We start from the raw sequence: 25,325 nt of genomic DNA, 5'->3' as shown, positions 1-25,325 counted from the left end.
ATATTTAATATATTTAATAATCTATAATTAATAATTCGCAATCTATATTTAATAACAGTATATGCAAACAATAGTTGTAAAGAAGAAATCATAATTGAAATCATAATTTCATGCATTTAGACTTGCAAAAAACTGATAATTATTAATAACATACTAATACATATTAATATTAATAAATCTCAACACAATATATATTAATATTATAAACACGCGCATTTTAACACTTGGTTAAACGCCAAGCCTATTTTATTTAACATTTCTTTCACGCTGCATTTTATATATTTATTTTCAAGTAAACAGAACCATGCATAATGCAATATAAACAAAAAATAAGAAAATGATAAAATGATGCTGAACGAAACAATTAACAAATCATCAGTTACATATGTTATACACAAGATATATACGTTTTTTATATACGTTTAAGATCTATCAAAAGTTTTTGTTACCTATAAAATTTAAATTTTTTTATTGCCTTGAAAATACAAATAGATTCAAAAGTGATGCATAAACAAATTAATTTTTCTAATAATTGATGTTATTATACTTTAATTAAAAATGATAAATAAGGTGCATTTAGATAACAATATTGTAAATAATTAAGATTTAGAATAGTTCGATCTCAGAAGGAATTAATCAAATATTATATTATTGTTTACAAATGTATTTGATGCTAATGTAAATAATATAAAAATAAAAAATTATATAGATTTTTATGCATTGTTAGTCATTAAAGAAATATTTTTTTACATTAAAGAATATTTGATAAAATAAAAATATTCAATCAAACAAATATATACGCAATGCGATCAAAAAATACTTTTGAATGTTTAGATCAATATTATCAATAAAAAAAAAGATTAAGAATTTTTTTGCTTTTAATATTTCACGGATTAATACAACTTCTAAGTATTAATTCTGCTATATTAATCCAAAAATTCTGTATATTATGGCATATTTTTTTATAAAATAATAAGTAGGAATCGTTTGGAGATTCTTTTGAGAATTTGAGATTTATTTTATAAACAACGAGTTAGCTAATATCACTAACTATTATTTATATATATATAACATATCTATGATAAAAAATAATGAAACTATTTTTTGAATAGAGAGAAAAGATAAAGGAAATAAGTATATTAAATATATTAGATGCAAAACAAAATCATAATATGTAAAAAAGTTTAACGATAATAAAAATTCTACATCTTTTAATCAGAAATCAGATAATAAATAGTTTCTACAGCATCCGTAAATCTATCCACAAAATATATTTCTCAAAAAAATCGAATTGATTCATATCTGGAAAAGAAAGTCATAAGTAAAGCAAATTTGATTTATCGTAATGCAATGTATTTTTTGAAAAAATAATTTTTAGTGATGAATAGAGCATCTTAATGTCATCTAATTATCGTCTATATACATAATTATTTAAACTTAATTATATATTTATATATTATACATATAAATAATTATATAAAATTATCATGTAAATCGCAGTATTCAAATCAGCTTATTATAAATCTCAATTTTTGCTCAAACATAAATATAAAAATATTCAATAATCCTTAGTGAATCTAATGTAATTAAGAAATTGTTCTAAAAAGGGCGTTCACATACAAAGATACGTCTTCTTTATTCGAATATCCAAGTATAGAAAAAATAAGTGCTCATTTCGAAACAAAAATTCACATCATTTCATCGAAATAGGCAAAAAAAATCATATTATAAATATAAACAATAATTAATAAGAACAATTAACCATCGCATATGATTATGATCAATCGCATTCAAAAAATAGATAGATAAAGAAATAGTATCGAATATATCTACCGCTAATTTTTCTATCTGTTGAAATATCTATTGAGTCCGAGAAAATAGAAAAATCAATTTCAACCAATGACACATGGGTAGATCCTATATACTATTCAACAACTTAATAAAATAATCATTCATTTAAGAAATAAGACAATCCAAGTATATACTAAAACAATAGCAGACAATTATAAAATCACATAGATGCTAAAAACATCGAATTCCATATGTTTATTTACAAAATAAAATATAAACAGAACATTCCAGAAGGTCTCGGTCACGGACTCCCCGGCGACCGCGCGATGAGATGTCGGTAAATCCAGTCGGTAAAAATAGTTGAGGTTTTTGCTTAGGTTACCCAAAACAGTCGCCTCGACCGTCGAATGTTCTGGATCCAAACGACTGCCCGCCCGCCCTGGACCTACATTGCGCATCGGGTGATGTCAGTGCCCCAATTGCGGCACCGATATTTTCCCCACTCATAACCGGGTCACTCCCAATCAGCCAGGAAGAAAGTCCACCTGAGCGACTTTCTTTCTGGCTAGCACCACTACCGACAAAGTCTTCGAACAGTACACTACCTTTCCTCGGGCAGTCAACCATCATTGTAAACCGTGCTCCGATCTTCCGGCACGGTCACAGACAAATCGAGTTGGGACATAAGTTCCAAAAAAGCCATCGTCAGGTAGAGTAGGTCGCATACGACCAACCTCATTACCGCAACGAAACCACAAAATATAAAAGACAATATATAAAATAATATATATAATAAAAGAATTTTTATACAATTTTTTCACCGAGAACATTAAAAAAAAAAAATATTCAAAAGAACAATAGAAGAATAGAAGAACAATTAAAAAACTTGATAACGATTTTGTCGGATTGTATTTTGTTTCATTCATTTATTGTTTGGTTCCTAATTAAGAAATGTTATGGAATCTTTATTATTGTTAAACTTTTTTTAGCATTATTATAAATAAATATTGAAAAATATATTCTTAGTATAATAATCTAAAATCTTGTTATGTAAAATGCGACAAAAATCATAAGTAAAATAAATGACAGAATCCAATGGTTTATAAATAATGTTATTATAAATAACAACATAACTAATTATAAATAAATCAATATTTTAAAAACGCAAAATTTCTTTTACATTATAAAAGGAAAATATATGCTTATTAGTTATCGATCACATCCATATTTGTAACACGATTGTAAGAAATGACTATTTTTTAATAAAAGCTTTGAAATAGTTATGCAGTTAATCAATATCTTTTTTAATTTTTTTCTTCAATAGCGAGGATGTAAATTTGATATTTCCGGAAAGTCATTAGACAATCATTTGTAATGATATCAAATGTCAAATTTCTGATTCTGAAAAAATATCGTGATTCTTTCAAGAATTTCGAAGACTTCGAATATTTATAAATGTTGTAGTGCAAGATAAATGTTATAGTTAAAAAATTAATTTATTCGAGCAATAATATTTTAATATATAGACAAGTGTCATCCTTTCAACCGTTGAAATGAAATTATTCAGCAATTAAAAAATTAATAAAAAAAAAAAAAAAAAAGAAACACACTTTGGCCAATATTCTGGATTTCAAATCTCAAAACATAATCGTCATGTTTGATTATATATTATACGATTCGTTATTGATTGATTAAAATTTTCTTTTATGTTGAATTTGAATCAATATTCTACAATCTTTATAAACATTTGATTGGTGATCAATTTTAGTCACAATTATATAATAGTATCAACCTGATTTTTTCCGATTTTAACGACCAAAAGCCAATATATATTATAATATGCATATTTTCGAATAGACATAGCTTAAAGAGTTTATAATCAAAGTAAGAGAATTCATAATCATAGTTCACAGTATATATCTAATATAATCAAATAAAAACTATTAAGTAATATAATTTAGAAGAAATCATTATTAAAAACAATCAATGCAAGAAGTGACTATTTTTTAATGATTTCAATTTGCTATTTAAATTGAAGATATTATAGATTCAACTCTAATACAAATAGAGATAAACTGATTTTTGAATTCATTATATATATATATAGAACAACAAATAAATCATAAATTATTAATTATCAATCACTATTCCTTCTTAATATAATGATCAGTATCTCCACCTATTACGCAGAAATGGGGTTCGATTCCCCACCTCAGAGAATTTTGAATTTTACAATTTTTTGTTTATATATATTATTGCGATTATTATATTAATTATATTACATTATTATATTAATATCATACATGACATAATCTATCAAACTACACTTATTTCTTTACATTTAGATTAAATTTTATGCGTGTATAAGGCGTTTTATATTTTAACAATGTTATGTAAGAACATTATAAAACATTTTCAATTCCACAAATAAATACAAAATTATAATAAAGCAAACGTTCTATTAATATTTCGTATAAAAATACTGGTTAAAGAATACGTATATATTATATATTACGAAAAATATTGAAACAATGGAAATCATATTGAACACAATAGATAGCTTTATCAATTTGAGATTAAAAAATTTTTTGAGCAATTTTTCTCTTTATAATAATTTCTAAAAAAATTGATTGTACGATTTTTTTTTTCACTGTTTTAAATAAAAGTTAAGTCATCGGTATTGAAATTATCCAAAATACATCACGAAGAAGTTATATAATTGATGTATATTTGTATGTTTTTTAGATTTGTATATTTCATGCATGTGTATATTTATGAATGAATATTGATAACTTCACTATTTTATTGTTGTTTTTGACATTATTAAAACTTACATATGTTAAATCTTTGTTATATATCATTCAAAAATCTTTAAGAATTATCTTTCAATTTTTGTAAATACAAAAAGTCTTTCAATATAATGCCAAAAAAAATATTCAGTTTTCTTTAAAATATTCATTTTATTTATTCGTTTTGTTTATTCGTTATCAATCATTGAATTTACATAAAAAAATTTTGAAATATTGATAAAGACACAAATTGTCTAAATTGTTATTCTTCTCAAAGATAGATATTAGATAGATATTAGATAGGACAAGATCGAAGACAAAAGATTTCGCGACAGTAAAACAAAATTACATGCAACATATAAGTGCATGTAACATACAGTGCAACATGTAACATATAATTCTGTAATATACGCGCATCAAATCTATGATAAACTTCGTTCTGTTTCTTCGGAAATTATAATACAAAGATAATCCGATGAAAGATTTAGAAATCGGAAGTTATATAAGAGGATCAGCACTATTCAATCATCACTAGCAATTTGATTTATGTACGTAATCATGTGTCTTAGATTTTAGACACAATACAATTGCATGTTATTTATTGATCCAATTGCAATTTTGTTTATATAGTAACGATCGTCATTAACGAGTTTGACATCGATTCCATTCGATTATAATGATAAAAATCTAAATTCAATGTGAGCTTTCAGAGATGGCTTCGTGCTGATACGAATCAGTATTTCATTTTTTTATCGAACAAATTTAGTAACATCATCTCCAGCATTAAGTGCAACGTGATGCGTGAATAAAATCTTAAGTTTATATACTGCCAATGCAAGATAGAATCAGATCAAGATTCTTACACAAGATAATATTTAACGACATGTAGCACAATATATCATCTGTTTTTCGAAATTACATAAGAGTCCTAATTCTTGATCACTATAGAATCTTAATTTTGACTCGAGCAATATATGGAATATCCTAAATCATTAAGAAGATATTGTAACTATAATCGTTATTAGATATATTCTAATAACTTTGGAATAACACTAACAAAAGTCAATACGATGACAAATCAATTATTTATAAATATTGTTAAGAAGTAACATTTATGATTTCAAAATTTACAACAACAAAAGGATAATACTTATTTTTAAAAACATTAAATATACATATATTTACATATAACATATTAAAAATACATTAAATATATACTCGACATGCATTACATATAATATAAATACACGAGGCAAATACACATAAGGTACATGTACATATAAAATAAAAATCCGATCTTTTTGTAATATATCTTCAATAATTAACTTTCCATTTTAAATACTATAAAACAGTGAAAAAAATCATATATTGACTTCAAAGATTTCCTTCTACAAAGATATTTGAAAACAAATTCCCACATTTTTTAAAATGTTAATAATATCATTTAAACTTATGAAATTTCAAATGGAAAAAAATAATTTTAGTTTTTCATTCTGTTATAAACTAAAAAAGCTTGGAAAAGTTACAGTCAAAATATATATATAAATAAAGATTTCATGCTATAAAATGAATCGAGATATATCATCGTACAATTTTTTTTTAAGCAATTCAAAGATAATTTTCTGAAATTCAGTATTCTTTTAATCTTGTAAAATAATATGAAATTAGATCTAATATTGATATTAAAAAAATATTCGAAAACATCGTGTTTATTTACTTTTTCACATCGCTGTTTATTAACTCGGAATTCTTTTGTGATTCTTAACATTAAAACATTAAATGCATATTGTAATTACTGATGATTAGTTTTATAATAATTTTGGATCTTTCTATACAAATTTATAAAAATTGATTGTAATAAAACACATGACATTTGATATTTGATAATTTCTAATATTTCATCGAGAAAACAGAAAATTTTAAGATAGATTTATATTATCCATTTAAATATTGAAAATTTCAGTTCAAACATTGTATTATTATTAAATATTTAATTATTAAATTATTATTAAGTATATATATATATATATAAATTAAATAATAATAGTACTACAATCCTGTAAGAATTACCAGAATTAATAAGAAATTAAAAAATAGTAATTTATTGAAATATTCATAATAAATATTAATATCATACGATCTTTTCAGTTAAAAGCAATTAACCATTTTATGAAATTGTTTAAAAAAAAAATGAAATTTAATTTTTTTTTAAAAGAAGAGAGACTATTATTTTAGTGTATTATTTTAGAACAATAAAAAATCGAATGATAATGAATTGAATATCAATATAACAGAAGACAATAAAAATTTGACTCACAAATCATTCCCTTCTAAAATAACATTGTAGAAACATTGTAAAGAAAAATTTAAAAAAAGAAAACAGAAAATGCTTCAGCAATAATAATGGATTATGTCTTAAGAATAAGGGACAATGTAATAACAATATGATATTTTATTATTACGTTGATTTCTTTTTTAAAAACATAATAATATTAATTAAAAATTTATCAACCTATAATTTTATTCTTATATTACAATAAGCTAAAATTTTCTATTATATAACATTTTTATTATAATATATCTGCATAAGAACGTTTTACTATAAATTATCAACAGTTATTATCAGATTCATTAATATTGTCAATCACTTCAGCATTACTATATCTATTAAAAACTTCAAATAATAATTTCACATTATTTTCATTCACAATATATTAGAATTTATTATTATTCAAAATATTCAATAATTTAATTCTTATATATTTTTCTTTAAATTGAAATAAGAATTTAACATTAACAGATATAATATTAAGAATTCTTGCCAAATATAAATGTTTTTATCACTTGAGTTTTTATCAAGAATTGGATCACATTTTCAAAACTGTATTATTTTTTGTCAATTGATATTGTAACAAATGAATAGAAATAATGATTTTTATATATAATAATATACAAATATAAAATAATTTTTATTAACAGCAACCAACAAGTAAATTTACATAACTTAATAAAAACTCACTGGTTAAAAAAATAATAATAAATAATAATTAAGTATAATCATTAAGTAAATGATTCATAACATGTATGGCATTATAAGGAACAAAATAATCTATCATATATCTTCATAGATAAAATATTCACTACAAAATATAAAAAATTTATACGAATTGATCTCTAATTTATTATGAAATATAGACTCAAATATTCGAAATAATGTGATACCAACATGATGTGTGTGTATAGTAAAAGTTAATTCTCGGTGGATAGATCGATATAATGAGCCAGTATTGTAGTCAGTTCATTCATAAATATAAAATCAATAAAAGTTTTTATTCAATTGCAATCTAAACATTTTTACGAATTTCATTGTAAAGGGAAATTTCATTGCAAATCACAGCATCAAAGAAGAATAAAAAATTTATCTCCTGCTTATTTACTTCAAAAATTGGTCTTGTCGTGAATGCATTGAATACTTTTCTGATATTCGAAATAAATATTAGTGATCTATGGATTATAATGGCTGAACAATTGAATACAGTATGCAACGCTAAAAATAAGTTAGTACAAATTTAAATTTATAATTTAGTATAAATGTGCAGCAAATAACATCGTGTGAAATCGCATACATAGTTTTCTGTATCCATTTACTTCATTAAAAGACGGAGTACAAGACAATATGAGTTAATAGATATTAACGATATATAAAACAATATTAGAAAACAAAGTACATTGACAAAATAGCATAAATATTACACATCTTTTTTTTTTCTTTTATGGTTCTTTACTACTGAACAATACATACATGAATAAAAAACAATAACATAATTGAACAAAAAATAAATAAGAATTAAAACATGAAAATATATTTACGAATATAAATATCGCAAATCAATCAGACGAAAACATTATTCTTTCAAATTTATCTCACACATCAAAATTAAAAATATTTTTAGAAATAACAAAAAATTCTTTGATAAATAGGATTCCTAACATCATCCTAAAACACCTTTTCCTACAATGCATATCCTATTATTTTTAATTATTACTTAAATCTCTCCATTTCTCATCTATTAGAGAATATCTATTTATCTATAGAGGATAATTAATAGTATTAAGAAATAAGGAAATAGTATTAATAGTATTAAGGAAAAAGGTAAAAATGATAACGATACTAATAATTACTTTCTTTAAAATTTTAATTAAAAGTTTTTAAAATCATAATAAAATTGTTAGTTTTTGCAAACCTGGAAACCCATTTCCAAAAAAATATCAATTCGATTTCTGTTAAAAATATATCACGATTCATGCAATAACAAAATTCATATTTATTGGACTAAAAATATTGGAGATTGTGTAAGAATCATATATTTCATAGCTCGAAAAAACAATGTTTGACTGAATGAACTTTTTTTCAAATTACTAAAGAAAGAATTTCTCATACATTTAGTGAAAATCATTTGAAATATTTTGCATATTTAGAAAAAAATCTACATAATAAATACATAGTCAATTCAAATCTAGTAAATCTTTTAAATTTTTCAATAACAGACTCAACAAAGCACAATTTTATATTTCTATGTTTAATATCTATGTTTAATATCTTTTTTAATTTTGTGACTTATAAAAATATATGACCCAAATAACAACAAATATAAATCGCAAAAATAATTCGAATAATTCGCAGATGATTTGCTATAATTCGAATAATTCACGGACAATTTGCTATAATTTCCGGCATGAAGTCTCAAAGAAATTTTCCCTTTAAAAGAAACTTTTGGCAAAATTCAAGATCATTTCCACATATATGAAATTAAAAATCAATAGAAATATGAAACAATTTTATTTCTTATATCTTAAATAAATCTTTTGCAAACTATGATGTATGCGCAAAAATTTCAATGTGCATATTAATGGATAACCTGAATGTCAAAATTTTATATAAAAATGTAGTTCGTTTATTTAGATATGTATTTAAATTTTAAATTTAATTAAGTAAATTTTAAATTTCTGATAAGATCTATTCTGACCTACAGCTGATCCATCTGGTTTAGACAACAATGTTAGAACTACATGGAAAAATATCTTCGAGAGAAAATATTTTTTAAGAAATTAAAAAATTCAAAAAAATAAAATTAGTAAAAAATAACAAATCATATAAAAAAGCTAAATAATCTATATCGATTTATTCATTTTAAAGTTAATCTGAAATCATTGGATAAACAAATCTAAAATTCTAAGCAATAGCCTAATGTAGTACGCAATATATTTCAAGCCAATGTACTTCAAAAAACTAAAGAAACCAAATATATTCTACCGAAATTCTTTATTTATCTGAATAGTAAAAGATTCATTTAAAATTCAAATAATATACTATTAATATATCATATCATTAGAAAAAAACATTTAATAAAAGAATTTTTAGCAAAAACATAAAACTTTATTTTATTTTAATATGCGATTTTAATTATACTATCCAGATTTAAAAGATAAACAATATATAATAATTATATAGATAATATTGATGACTATAACTAAGCTATATCTATAATACCGGCCTAACAAATTCACCACGCACGATTTCCTCGGTAGTATAGTGGTCAGTATCCCCGCCTGTCACGCGGGAGACCGGGGTTCGATTCCCCGCCGGGGAGAAATCTTAAATTTTTACAATTTTTTTTTTTTTTCGATATTATAATTTATAATTATATTATCACTATTATATTATAATTACCTTACCATTATTATATAGTAATAAGATATCATAATTCTTTAATATTATTATTACAAATATATTATTAGTAGTACATATTACTATACTAACATTCCATATATGATATAAATTATACACAAAACAACTATATAATATAATAATTCTTTTTTCCTTTTTTTATATTTTTTTTTATATCTCTCTTTTCTCACTTTTTCTTTTTCCAAAATAATAATAGTATAGTTTTAATAGTATATTAATAGTATAGTTTTAATATCATTTTCTATACAGATAATATAAATGATATACCTTTTCATTCCATTAGATTTTAATATATGTATTAATATGAATTATATGAATATGAATATATGTATTAATGAATTATATTTAAAAATTATATAAATTGAATTGAATTTTTAATCTTTTTAATAATTTTTATATAATTTATTATAATAATTTATATACGATTTATTATAATAATCTAAATATTTATTGTCACAATAAAGAGTTGAGTTTTAAATTTTTGCGATTTTTGTTTTGTAAATTTTTTGAACTCTACATTTAATGTAGTTAATCGATACATATTCTATGTTCTAATTAATATTTTAATTTTTTTTTATCCTTTTTTTTCTTTTTTAAACTGTACAATAATTATATATTCTATTTCTAATGCTATTTTCATAGTATTAAAATCATGATATAAATGATCTCTTCATATTCATAAATATAATATATGCATTAACTTCTGATTATTGAAAATTTGAATAAAATGATTAATCTTTCAGACTACGAAGTAAAATACATATATATTTCTTTAATCTTAGAACTTTATTTATGAATAATTCTTACAAGATACGTTTAATGGAATTTAAAAACATAAATAAAAAATTAGATATACCAATTCAAAAATCCAATAATAGTTTATATAATATATATAATATATATAATATATATAATAATATATAATTAATATATAATAATATATATTATATATATTATTATATATAATAATCTTATATAATAAATTAACAAATATATGAAAGAAATCACGCCGATCACTATTTCTCATATTATTCAATTCTTAGGAAGATGAAAAATAAACAAATTATAATGTTTTTAATTAATTGTGCACTTTTTAATTCATTTAAAAAATAGTAAAGTACCTTCATGTATACGGATTTAAATGGAAATAACACAAAATGAATTATAAATATTAAAAATTGCATAAATTAACAATTTCATAGATAACAAATTCCGAAACATTCGAAGATGATGAGAATTTATCTAATACAAATATTTCTGAATTCAGAAAAAATCTCAAATTGGATCATCCAAAAAGATTTATTAAATTTAAAAAAACATAAATTTATAAATATAGTAATTAATGATAAAAATTAAAAATTCCAAAAAATATATGCATCTATAAAAATAAGAAATAAAATATTTTGTTTGTAAATTTTATTCCATTATATAAAGATATTTTAAGTGTTGCTATATTCTAAAAAAAATATCAAAAAAATTATTTACTTGAGAAAAATTATTATATTTTATATATTATTTAAATATTAATCTAATGCACAAAATAAATAGTATAATAATATGAAAATTATAAATATTATTAAATTTAATTATTCTGTAAAAAAAATTAAAAGAATATACAACTCTTGATTAAAAACTTAAGACCAGTCAGTTTTCAACATTTTTAATGAAATTTAAAGGCTTAAAGAACAAAATTTAACTAAAAATTGTATTAGTTATTAACATATTTTATACATAAATATTATTACATTGTATTTTTTATTATTGTCTACTTATTAAGTATTGAAATCAACAATGATTTATTCAATATTTTCTATCATTTTCATAATTGCAATATAGAACAAGAAACATAAAATTTATTAATTATATTTTAATAAATAATATTTTTAATTTTTATATTTTTAATAAAAATATATCAAATATATCAATCTTTTACATTTTTTGATATAATTTAAATAAATAAAAATTATTCCGAATCTGTAAGATTCACTGATTTGGTAATAAAAAAAAAAGTAAAAAAAGAAATGTATTATTACTGAATTGATAATTATATTAAAATTTTTAAAATAAAAATAATAATTTAAAAAAGCATGTAAGAAAAAATATTCTATTAAATTTTCTATGCTAATTGTAAATTAAACAACTTTCATAAAAGAGTTTTTTCATATTTCATATATGAATTATTATTCATATATATTCGAATTTTTACATATTTAATACTAATTTTACATAATAATAATTTAAATCAAATATAAACTGACAATAAAAAATGCATAAAGATAAATTATAATATGCTGAATATTCATCTTATAGACATTATCGCTATGTTATTTTTATCATTAGCTATCATGCTATTAAATCAAACCCATCATTTTTTTATTTATTATTCTAATATGTTTTATATATTTTTTTGTTTACTCTAAATAATGATAAAATAAATCTTTTTCTTATGTCACATTGAATTTCATCGAAACATCCATCTAAAACATGACACAATATTTTATTTTAAATTTAATAGCTGTTTTTAACAAAGCGTCTCATCGATTAAAAAATTTTTAAATTTTCTTTGTTCAGTAAACCACGTAAATGAACAATATTCCAATTTTTTTTATAATGGTTATTTTTCCAGATATCCTTTAATTTTTGCAAAATTCCAAAAAACATTCTTCTTCATCAGATAAATTGTTAAAAAGTGATGTTTTGCACTGATACTTTGCAACAATAATTGAAATGGTCTTAATGTTTTAAAATTCTGTTGTTATATGAATAAAATTTATATTGTATTGATCTCTCTTATCTATTGATATATTATATTTTGTAACTCGCGCTGTTTCACTATTAAAAATATTCCCTTAAATTGAATTTTGATGTAAAACGAGCTTCCTTTTCATAAAGATCGAAGACATATGAAATTGTAATTAGACAAATGTTAGATAGAGGTTATGTCTAGGTAGATAAATGTTAAATATGGAATTTGGTTAAATTTTTGCTATTTGACCTACGAATAACATATTAGTCATAAAAGTGATCGAGATTTATTAGACTATTTAACAGAGTAATTTATGACAGATATTTATACCATTGGAAATTAAGTGTGTAAAAATATCTATTTAACATTTAAATAATGCAAAATGTTACAGATAGATCCAAGTCTTGTGAAGCGATCCGATAGTCAGGCTTTTGTTTTCAAAACTTTGAACATTTCAATAATTTATGAGCCAATATAGTTTTCTAACGCTTTATAGATCCTTAATTTAAATAGAGAAATAATAGGAATGACCAATTTCACTTGCACGCCTTGTGACGGAGTCTCATGGAAGCGAGCATAAAGATCTTGACTCTCATGCATTGCGACACAACTCCGCGAGATACATCCTTCGAAATCGTCCTTCAGCGCAACGATTGGTCTCTCTGACTTTTTCTTACAATTTTCACAAAAAGTAAAGATTGGAGGAAAAACAAGGCTTCTAATTTAATTAGAATACAAATAGAATATAGTTCAAATAAAATTTAGCGACAATATAGTTCATATCAGAATACAGTTAGAATCATTACAATTGTTAATCAACCACGAATATTTAAAATATTCGTTCACTTCTCATAATATAAACGATTATATATATAGTTGGTCCTTTGAACAGTAACATCAGTTTAGGCACTTTTGGCACTAGGCACATTTGTGCAATAATCCAACTTTTGAGTTTAACATTTGGTCCTTCGAGCCGAATATAATCGAATACAATCGAAACGTGAATATTCAAAAGTGAGCTCAATTCAATAGTCAATGAACAATTGTGAACAACTATCAAGAATTACTATCAAGAAAGAATTCTGATTCTTCAATATCAGAATCGCCAATGCTTTCCTGATTCAATCTATAAGAAAGATCAACGTAGACATCAACATTACGTTTGAATCTCCAATTGCGTGCAGCCAAGAAGTAGTGAACGACGACAACAGAAATGATTGACGAATTAGAGAAGAATAACAATTTAGGACTCAATTCAGGAACCTACAAAAAGAAATAGCGATTCACCATGCTAGATTAAATGCAAATTGAATTGGTTCCACATTCACGCAAATGTGACTCAAATTGTCATAATTTCTAAAAAGAAAAAACAAAACCCTCATGTGTTGTTCGGCATACAAGATGAAGATGCTTTATTGGGTAGAATAGGGGAATTGATAAAGAAAAAACTTACGGATTTCAAAAAGGAAATGTCCAATTCAAAAGAAACTTCCCTATCTTCCTCTACACAAAACATTAGGACAAAAATAAAAAGAAAAAAATAAAAACAGAAAACAATAATTAATAAGAACATGATTTGTACGGAAAGTTTCTGTATTGATTCTAAACTCAAACACATCATGTTAAACATAATGTTAAATAGTAATAAGAAAGCTTGGCCACACTCCACTACAATCCATAACATTGGTCAACAGCCTCCCAAAAAGAATAGTTCGACAAAGAGATTTTCGGATCGAAATTCGAAGAATATACCGAAGACTGAAGGGAATTCCGGTATACGAAGCCTATCTTTGCGCAAAAATGAAAAGCTTTTCTCGCTCCTCTTATCCTAATAGGACCCTAATTCAAAAACTATCTATTCTCAAGTGCTAGCTCTGGCCACAGTATAAATCAATCTGAGAAATAGGCATAAAAAAAAATTAGATTCAAAAGAGTTATAAACGGGATTATATTGGAAATCCCAGGTCGAAAAGCCTCAACTAAGACTAACGAGCTGGTTGCCTTAAAGAAATTCTCACAAAGTCGAGAATCAGAATCTTATGATCGGAAAAAATTATAAAATTACGATTAATTCGTTTGGATGACTTCATTGTCGGTAGCAAAAGTTGGAGAGTATTCTGTAAAGGATATTAAAACTGGTAAAATCAAAATCGCGAATCCTGGATTAAATACTATATGGATGAGATACTCTCTCGCAACAGCAAAGATAATTACCACTCACAATAGATTGCGAATCGGTTGGACTGAATGGTACACGAAGAGAAATTCTAAAAAAGAGACAATTACAGTGCTTCTGTAATCACGAAACATGTTAAACGGGAATGTATGATTGCTGTAGATCATAATGATCATTGATTATAAGTGTAGTGAAATGGGTAGGATTACTCCATCACAAGATAGGCAGTAAAGGATGTTAACTCCCAACTGCACGGAAGAGATCTTTTAAAACAAAAAATTTAGAACTGATGGTGGATAAGAAAGCGAAAACGTGTCTGGAAATTCGAATAAAAGAATTACGGATTCGAGTCGAGAAGTTACCGATACAAATTGATTATTCGCCGATTCTATAATCTTGCAGGCTAATCTTAACTACGCTCGAAAGGCACAGAATTTTTTCGATCAGATCATGATTCAGCGAAGAGAAGTTGGCTATTGCGGCAGAACCATATAAAGTCCTAGAGGGTCCTAACTGGTTTGATAATTGATACAATTCAGTTACGGTAGTATATGCGATTGATCAGATTATAATTTCCTCGATGCTGTTAGACTATGCACAGAGCTAGATAGTGGTAGAGTGGGGCCCCATTTTCTTATCGTATCTATTCCTCCTAGCTGGATTCTTGTCTCGTTTAAGGAATATCTTGAAGGGTTGTATCTTGGAGAAATCCTTAGACACAGAGCCCAGCTTATGGTAATCCTAGGAGATTTTTAATGTCAAATCGGATATGTGGGCTCTGCAGTGACAAATGCTAGAGTTTAGTTCTCAAGGATTAGGCAGGATTAGACCTTCGTTTGCTGAATCGGGAAATGATGAGAATGTTCGATTCGGGAAAGAATCAATTATTAATCTTTCTTGGGCAAGTCATGCTACTTGATTGTCTAATTGATCTTTAGGAGAATTATAGATGAAGTGAAGACGCTATCTAATCACTTATATGCGTGTTTCTGCTTCTTCTTTAAATGTCGCGTTTGATAAACAACGTTTGTTGAACAAGGATGCTATGCTGGTGGCGATACTTGCTATATCGTAATCCGATGCTAACACTGTTACGAACGATGTTGATGGAGAGGCTGAATGATTTCAGAATGCCATGCTTCTGGCGTTGTTATGCCGCGTATAGGGTTGTCTCGTTCGCGGAGTCTGTATTAGTGGACAGAGGAGATTGCACTCTTCTGCGTGTTTTTGATCCAAGATTATGTCTCTCTAATACATGTCTAAAAATGGGACGTTTCTCAAATCTCTGGAAGAGAAGACAGATAATTCTTATTGCGAAGGAAGATAGAAAAAAACTTTGCAAAATCGCAAAGTTATTTGAACGAGTCGCTATGCGATTGTCCCATCATCTGATGCGTAAGTCCTAATCTATCTGATAACTAGTTCGAATTTAGAAAAGAATATCATAAACGCTATTAATAGAGTACGCACAATATTTGATACAACATTTCAAGAAGAGGGAAAATTCGAAATATTGCTTGATATAATCAATGCGTTTAATGCCATCAATGCCTCTCTTGGACGGCTATTAGAAAAATATTTTTATATCATTTGAATATCTGACTCAAACGATTATTCGGGATTATCTTCAAAATAAATGCATTGAGTGTATGTGACGAAGTATAATCATTGAAAAAAGGAGATGTTCCGCAGGAATCCATATTGGGTCCCATTCTGGGAGATTATGTTCGATGCGGTTTTGAGAATTTCTCTGTCTTACGACATCGAATTGATCTACTATACAAACAATACGCTTATTACCATCAAGAATAAGGAGATGAGAGAAATCATCCGCCTTGCTGAGATGAATGTGACTTCTGTGATGCGATCCGCTATCTTGGAATGGATGTTATAGTTCAAAAAACGAAGGAGGCTTTGTGGTTACACCGGAGAAATTCATGAATACAAGTTGGCTCCGAATTTGACTGGATAGAGATACAATAAAGTATTTCAGCCTTCTTCTGGATGGTCGCTGATGCTTCAAAGCCCACTTCGAATGCTTCATTTAAGAAGAATTGCAGCGATATTTGGATGTTTACTATCCAATCTGGATGTTCGCTGTTTTTATGTGAAAATCGTGCGTAGCATTATGCTATATGGAGTCCCGATATGGACATAAAACTTAGTGGTACATCGCAGTATGACACTACTGACAAAAAGAATTAGAATCATGAAGGATTATCGCACGATTTCCTACGTGACGGTGCTCACGTTGACGGGTATCTTCCTTCCGTTTCATCTGTCTGCGTATATTTGTGCCACAGTTTACAACAAAATAAGGAATTTGCCGAGATAGCGAAGTAATCATGAGACCAGATGTAATGTGAGGACAACATGAGTTGAAGAATGGTTAAATCGCGAGCACGATAATCTTCTGTATGATGTTTACCGGGAATAATTGTTTAAATTCATATCTGTGTCAGAAACCCATTACCACCATTGTGAAGCTTCTCGGAGTACGGTGCAATACATACTGGAAGTGTGTGGCTTGGCGCGAGGAGTGTCGTGAGTGGTGTGATTGATGAGGATCTCTTTAGATCGGTGATTGTGCGGGAAGGAAGCAGTCACGTCCTTTTGCGAGTCAGTAATAACGCAGAAGGAGATGGCAGAGCGTGAGCAATCGCGGGCCCAATGGGATCATGGAGAAGAAATTGCGGGTTTTCTACGCATTATTGGGCGAATCTAATTTTCCTTGCGAGGTATTGAAGATCCGAAAACTAGAGATTTGAGAGATAACATTCATTCATTCTTCCTCTTATTTCGGATTTTTGCTTTTACAGTCTCCAGATTATTGACAACTATAACAACTATCGTTTAAGTGCAGACTGCTTTGTTCTCGCTTTGCGCTTCGCCGGAGATCATAATCAATTTCATGAATGTGTATCTATAAAATTATGATTGGTGGACACGATACAAGCAATATTTTAATAATTGAGATGCTGCTATTAGATATGTCAGATTATGTATTCGAGCACGACTTTCTTCGGATTTGAGTCTGTTAGAAACACAGACGTGAGATTATTGGATATGTTCCTTGAATTCCCGAGTCTCTCTCATATATGTCAGTCCGATACTCCGGCCTGTTCTCTCCCTGTGGAGAGAACAGGGTATCCTATGAGGATTTCCCCAATGTAAAAAAAAAAAGTCATCAGTACGAGAAACTGCATCGAACTTTCGATTTTGTACCAGATCAGACCTTGTGATTCCCAGCAGCCAGCATTCTACTTCATAAATCAACTTTAACATGTTTATCTAATTTTCCATCGAATTCCAGTAAGCAAATTCTTGTCTTTACGTTAGCAGAAATAGAAACTCAATTAAAAGCATTAGTCAACATGCTTCGATTAAAAAGCCTCGAGATTTAAAAAATTTTTCTAAGAATTTAAGCATCAGTTACACTTATTGTTAACTCCAACTCGTTCGTGGAACTATAGTAGTAATAAATAATTATTAATTCGCTATTGACAAGTTCAGTTCACTAGATGATCAAAGGCAAATATACCAATAATAGTCCACACCATCAGAGAGTTCGAAGTTCCAAGTTCGGATTAACAAGACAATCAAAGACGAAGTCCATATGTCAATGATATGTCCACATCACTAGATTCTAAATTCAAAGAGTTCTGCGGATTTTTAGTAATTCTTATGCTTATAGTTCTGTTATTTCTATGATTCTTGACGTTCATGAAGTTCTGGTAGTTTTGATGTTAGTTCTCAAGTAGTTCTGGAAGTTCTGAAATAATTCAGGAAGTTCTTGACGTTCTGAATTAATTCCCAAATAGTTCTGCAATAGTTCTGATCTTCTAAGGTTTTTAAGGATTCTCTCTAAATCTAATACCCTTTGAAATCCTCTCCATGTTCAACTCATGAACTTCGGGTCATGAACGGGTCTTCAATGTATACAAATGTCCAATTGGTCCAATAACGCTGCGGACCAATTTTCTGGTTGAGCGGCATCCCAGTTCAAAGAAATATTCCTAGAATGAATCCGAGGGGCTATGCCGCTCATAAATTCTTTGTTCTCCCAGGAAGTTATTCCACACATATTTACAGTAATTCTCTTTAAATAGGATGATGCTGATTGCCATTGAGACTAGTTAGAAAGATCTCAGATACCAAAACCATATTGGCGAAAGTGAGCAACTTTAGCGTGCAACCCTGTTCAAAGATTTCCACAAATTTTTGGAAGCGCGAGCTATATTTGGAGGATTTTTCGGCGGATAATCAAAGCCTAACAAATAATTAACGGTAATACCCGACGAATCCTTTGACTGAAGCGCATAGTTAATGTTTCCTCCGCATGTCCAGCTTGTCCGGGCAATCACTTTTTATCATAATGTAAAAGAGTTAAGAGTTAAGAGTTAATGTTTAAAGAATTAAGTTTAAACGAAAAAACAAAAAAACATACAACAGACAAAACTTTGTTTCAATTATTTATCAATCTGGACATCGCGTGAAAATGTATGCGCCTGTTTTATAAAACGCGACCACAAATATCATGCATCAAAATAATTCTGAAAAATTCAAGGCTTCTTCAACGGAAAGTCTTGAGTCAAAAAAGAATAGTTCGGCAAAAGATATCCCCCATCAGCCTCATCCTGCAACCCCATTCCTTCTCGAAAGAATATGACGTATTGCGGTTGTTAATTGCGATTGTTTTTGTGAAGGACAGCCAAGGAAATAAATAGAAATACCGAGTTCTAGATTCAGATTCTCAATGTAATTTTATTACCCAGGAGTTATGTAAAACTTGAAATAAAATATAAAAAACTGGATAAAGGAAGGAAATTGAATATTTCGAATATTGGAATTAATTTAGTATCAGGAGAACGGTTAACATTTCTTCTGGATATAATAATTTTAGCACCAGAATTTCTTGTCTAACCATAGATAAAATCACTATAGATTTGCACGAACAAAGAAAAATTTAGAAATACTGCCACATGCATTAACCGATCTTCAATTTATTCAATGTAAGAAAATAGATGCTCATCGGAGCAAGTACATTTCGGGCATTGTTGTGTGTAGGTCAGCACTGAAGATGTTCGCTTATTGTGACAAAGGATTTAACTCGGTTGAATGCTTAGAGACATTTTCACTGGCGTAATTAATAGAATCTGATACGCATCAAATGTTCGAAGAGAATCAAAGAGAAATGATTAATAAAATCGAATCGAAACGCACCAGTTATCATGTACGAATTAAACATAATCACTTACCGTGTTTGCATCATTTCTAGCTACACGAGAAATAAGACTCCGATGCGCCAAAATTTTTTTAAAGAATGTTAATCACAATGAAAGACTTTTACATCGGTAATTTATTAACGGGTGCAGATAGTATTTCGAAACTTCGACAGAAATGAGAGGAGATCTCGAACATTTTAGCATAAACCAGATTTCCTTGTGAAAATGAGTTCCCAATCCAATAGTTATAGCTGATTCCCACAACATTATTTCGCAGATAGAATGGCTAAAAAAGGGTCCTAAGACACTGGATTTATTATGGTCAATCATCAATGATGCATTTTCTGTCACCTTAGCCGCATATTTGCATGTGACTAAATGAGCAATACTATCTTAAGTAGCGCAGATTTATGTTAGAATAGTAGGAACGATAATTACCTGGACGAAAATTCTTATGCAAGGTCTGTGGAAAACCCAATTAAAATGGGACGAGTCATCACGTCGGAAAATCTATTCTGATTGGATATTGTTTCGATCAGATTTAGAGAAATTAACAGTTCTCAAAATTCCGTGCATTAACAACAAGCATAGAAAATCCAGAATTGCATGGCTTTTCCTCCTCAAACAAGCTTATGGAGCATGCATTTATCTGTATTTGCTGATAGAAGCAGGTAAATGGGAAGCACAATTACTCTGCACGAAATCCAGAGTAATTCTCCTCAAATTAAGTTTTTTCTCTTCCACGATTAGAAATATGATGCACTGTTATTATCATAATTGATATCAAAAGTTAAAATTTCACTCACTTTAGATACTTTTCACGAATATTACTAATTCGATTCCATTATACTTGCGTGAATGATTAAGTCAGAAAGATCTTCGTAATTAATAGGATTGTGGAAATACAAGATGCATGCGATATGCATCGGGCATAGTATACCCGATGTATTATATAATTTTACCTGATGATAATCCGGCTTATCTTATATCTCACAATATGAATCCCCAATCTCTACAAACTAGCTCTGGTAGTCATGCTAATGGTAGTCAGAATCCATTTGGTTAACAGCAAATGCTAATGAATGGTTTATTTCAGAAATGAACTGACAATATACTAAAGGAAAGGATAGTAAAAATTACCTTGACAAGTTCTGGACAGAAAAACGATTTATTGCGGAGAAATTCTGACTATACACGTTTGATTCGCATTATAATTTGCTGTATTAGATTTATTAAAAATTTACGTATAAAAACCCACGCTAAACATTCAAAAAATCAGAGAAAAATTGGAAATTTTTACAGCCAAGTTGATGCAAACTCGTAAAACATTAAAACGCTTTCTTCACTCAGGAAGAAGTCTTTTCAGCCGAATTATTATATCTAAAAATAAGTCGCTGTCAAAATCCAAATTATTTTCATTGTGTAATTTTTTTTTATTTTATACAAAGATGAAATTATATATATAGTAAAGTGGCATATTGCAAAATGCACCCATGCACTTTCAGAAAACATCTTGTAGTATTATCTTTAAACACTTATTTATAAATCATAATAAGAATCTAATAAGAAACATATTATGATCATATTAGATTATATATACGAGATGCCAACAAACAATAACATTATTGCAGGAGCAATATTGGCCCATAACTTAAAAAACGTGAGTAAAGAAAATTATGCGATAATGTATAAAGTGTTTTATACAAGACAAAGCCACAACGACTTTTAGAATGCATAATGAATTAGCTATCTGCGGTTCGAGTCACGATAGTCCGACCTATGTTTTTTACTTGCGGTCTTGATTACCGTAGGTAGGTCCGTTTCTAACATATGAGAAACCCATAGCAAAACCATAATGAAATCCTATTTATGCATTTTCGTATGCTTTGTCACGAAAGCCATATACCTAAAATTAGCCATGGCTTCTTCACTGAAGCCTTTTACATTTTTTGTAAATTCATAGCTCACAGAGGATTATTCAGGACAATATTTTTATCTAATTTTAAATAATGGAACAAATTTCATAGGCGCGCTAAATGATCTCCACGAATGAGACGTGCTTTTGAAAAGCAAGGAACATAATACAAAAGTATCAGATACGTTAGAAAAGTACAAAATCAAAAATACAAATCAAAGAAAGCATATTAGAGACATATATTATATGCAGCATAAAATTTCTTTACCTAACAAAAAAATAATTTCTTTTGTTATATGCGGCTGTGTTATTAAGGAAGCATCAACTTAAAATACTACTTGATTATGATTTTTTTTTTTAAATTTTGTCATTCAAATCAAGAAATTGCAACGATTAGCATTGTTTCTTCTGATTTCAATAATACAATACTCTTTTCATATCCCATCATATACAAAGAAATATCTTGACGTAAATATGTTTTGCAATCAATTAACCAAAATCTATCTAATTTTCTATATTTTGGATTATTACAAAATTTTCTGTGACAATTTGATACAAAACAAAACTTTTTTGTGAAATCGGCTTAATAAAGTTAGTACCATCTCATATCGACACATTTTATTTTCTTTGATCAAACTATATCAAATACGCAAACATTTTCCAAATTTCTAAATTTGATTCATTTAATACAAACGAAATTATTTTTTTGAATAATATTGAAAATGTTTTACCAATTCTATTTATATGCGAATTTGATCTTTATATTGCAAAACTTCTAAATTTCCAAAACATGATTAATTTTTTAAATTAAATTCATTATTTTTAGAACAATAATAAATTCTTGAATTTTCTACCACTTATAATTTTTTCATATGCACTATAAACTTTTCAAATAACTTCACTTAAATCTGTAAGAAATTAAAAAAATTAGATAAAGTGCAATACTCAATACACTTTTTAATACCGTGTTATTACTATATTAATTTAGGAAGTTATATTTTAAAATATATCACATTATGTTTTATCTTTATTACAGATCCACATTTCAGATCAATAATAAAACCCCTTCACATGTACAAAAAAATATTTAGATAACTATGAATAATTTTATTTTATGTAGAGTTTATGAAAAATAATTAGAGTTTCAATTCTACCACATACTTATTTAATATTAATTATTAATATTAATTAAAAGCGATATTATTTAAATTTATTAGCATCATCTATCGCAAAAAATGATGAAATCGATTTTCCATTTCTTTCATTTCCTATATGATTCTTGGAGAATGTAAATACTTCCAATTACAAAAATTTCTAAAAATATTAAGGCATCTGTACATTTATATGAGAGAAAAGACTAACAGAAAAAATTAACTTTTATACTATATTTTTATTCTTATCTCAAAAAAAAATTTATATTCCTATTATTTTATTAATTGATTGCTACAATAATCATGTTTTTTAAATAATTGTTAAATATAAATATTTATTTTATATTTAATAATTTAAAAAAAATACGCGAATAATAAAAATTATTCATTTTTTTATTCAATAATTTGAATTTTACATCTATCAAATCAATTTTTTGAAATGATATATTACAAGTTAACATCAAGCTATAAAATAATTGTTAATTTTAAACTGTAAATTTATATGTACTTTATATTTTTATAATATTAGTACATAAGTTAAATTCTATAAATTTTTCTTTCAAAAAGTTTAATATTTTTAAACTAAAAAGAATAAAATATTAGATGATAAACCAATTTATCAAAATAAATATTAATAAATGCTAACTCGATGTTTGTCTCGAAAAAAACGTTTTTCATAAAAAAAACTCTAATGATTTTTTTTTCTTTGAATCATAAATCATCATCCAATTTTTTTTCTCTTTTTATTGGAATATATAAACTGTTATGTAAAATCAAGGAAAACTCTGAAGATTTTACACATGAAAACAATAAAAAAAATTCATATGAACATATATTTAAATCAATTGTATTTTTGAATTATTGTAATTGTTTTGAATTGTATGTTGATATAAATCAATATTTTAGAGATTTGAAAAAGATTTCCAAAAAAATCTGAATAATAACAAAAAAATGCAGAAATTAAGATCAATAATAAAATTCTTTTTTAAGCTTGTATTCAGATACAAAAATGTTGTAATATTTCTTATATAAAGATAATCAGAATTTCGTTAAAACTCAAAAATATGATCAAATAAAATATACATTCATACAAATATTTTTATTATTTTCATATGAGAATTCATTACTAATAGAAATTTTTGATGCTGTAGAATATCTCATTATAAAATCGTCGAAAATACTATAAGAATATTCATACAGAAAATTGTTGATATAAAATAAGCTATTTCAATATATTATAAAATACTTTCTTTCAAGTAAATTTCATTGAATTCTAAAGTTGAATTCTTGTTGTCTGAAGTTATTGACTGAAATATTTAAAACACATACAAAAGCAATTACTGACTTCTGATAATACTCATTATTTTATAATGATAATAAAACTTTATCGAAGCAAAATTTTGACGTCACTGCAATATATATAGCAATATATATAACAGCTTAATTTAGAGTGTTCCTGTGTATATATTCATAAAAATATGGGACATCTTTGGAGGCTGAATTCTAGACATCAAAAACAATGAAAAAAGTTTATATACATACACGTCCGATAAGATTTAATTAACGAGTTTGAAGTTCGTATTGGAATGAGAGAGCGAGAACGCTCAGCACCATATTGCAATATCGCTTGTATAACGGAGTTCCTTAATACACTGATATTTTTTTTATATATAATTGATTATTTTAAACGAATTTCAATGTAATATAATGTAGATATTATGTAACTTTTTATTTAACGAAAACTTGAATAAGTTTTAGTAAATTTCAAAATATTAACACATAT

At 26.5% G+C, this 25,325-nt stretch overlaps 1 protein-coding gene and 1 non-coding gene across 3 annotated transcripts in view; one reads left to right on the top strand and one right to left on the bottom strand.

Annotated features, from left to right (window-relative positions):
• The window catches only part of LOC105736805 (uncharacterized), an 87,199-nt gene that overhangs the window by 23,106 nt on the left and 38,768 nt on the right, over positions 1–25,325 (bottom strand). The gene's annotated exons all lie outside the window — the stretch shown is intronic.
• Positions 10,160–10,231, top strand: TRNAD-GUC (transfer RNA aspartic acid (anticodon GUC)). Its single transcript has one exon. It is a non-coding gene; the product is annotated as a tRNA-Asp (tRNA).

Source organism: Apis florea, unplaced genomic scaffold (assembly GCF_048593485.1).
Source record: "Apis florea isolate Af1SG1 unplaced genomic scaffold, ASM4859348v1 contig_3696_pilon, whole genome shotgun sequence".
NCBI classification, from domain to species: domain Eukaryota; kingdom Metazoa; phylum Arthropoda; class Insecta; order Hymenoptera; family Apidae; genus Apis; species Apis florea.
The sequence above is the reverse complement of the archived record's forward strand: the minus strand, read 5'-3'. Positions and strand labels throughout refer to the sequence as shown.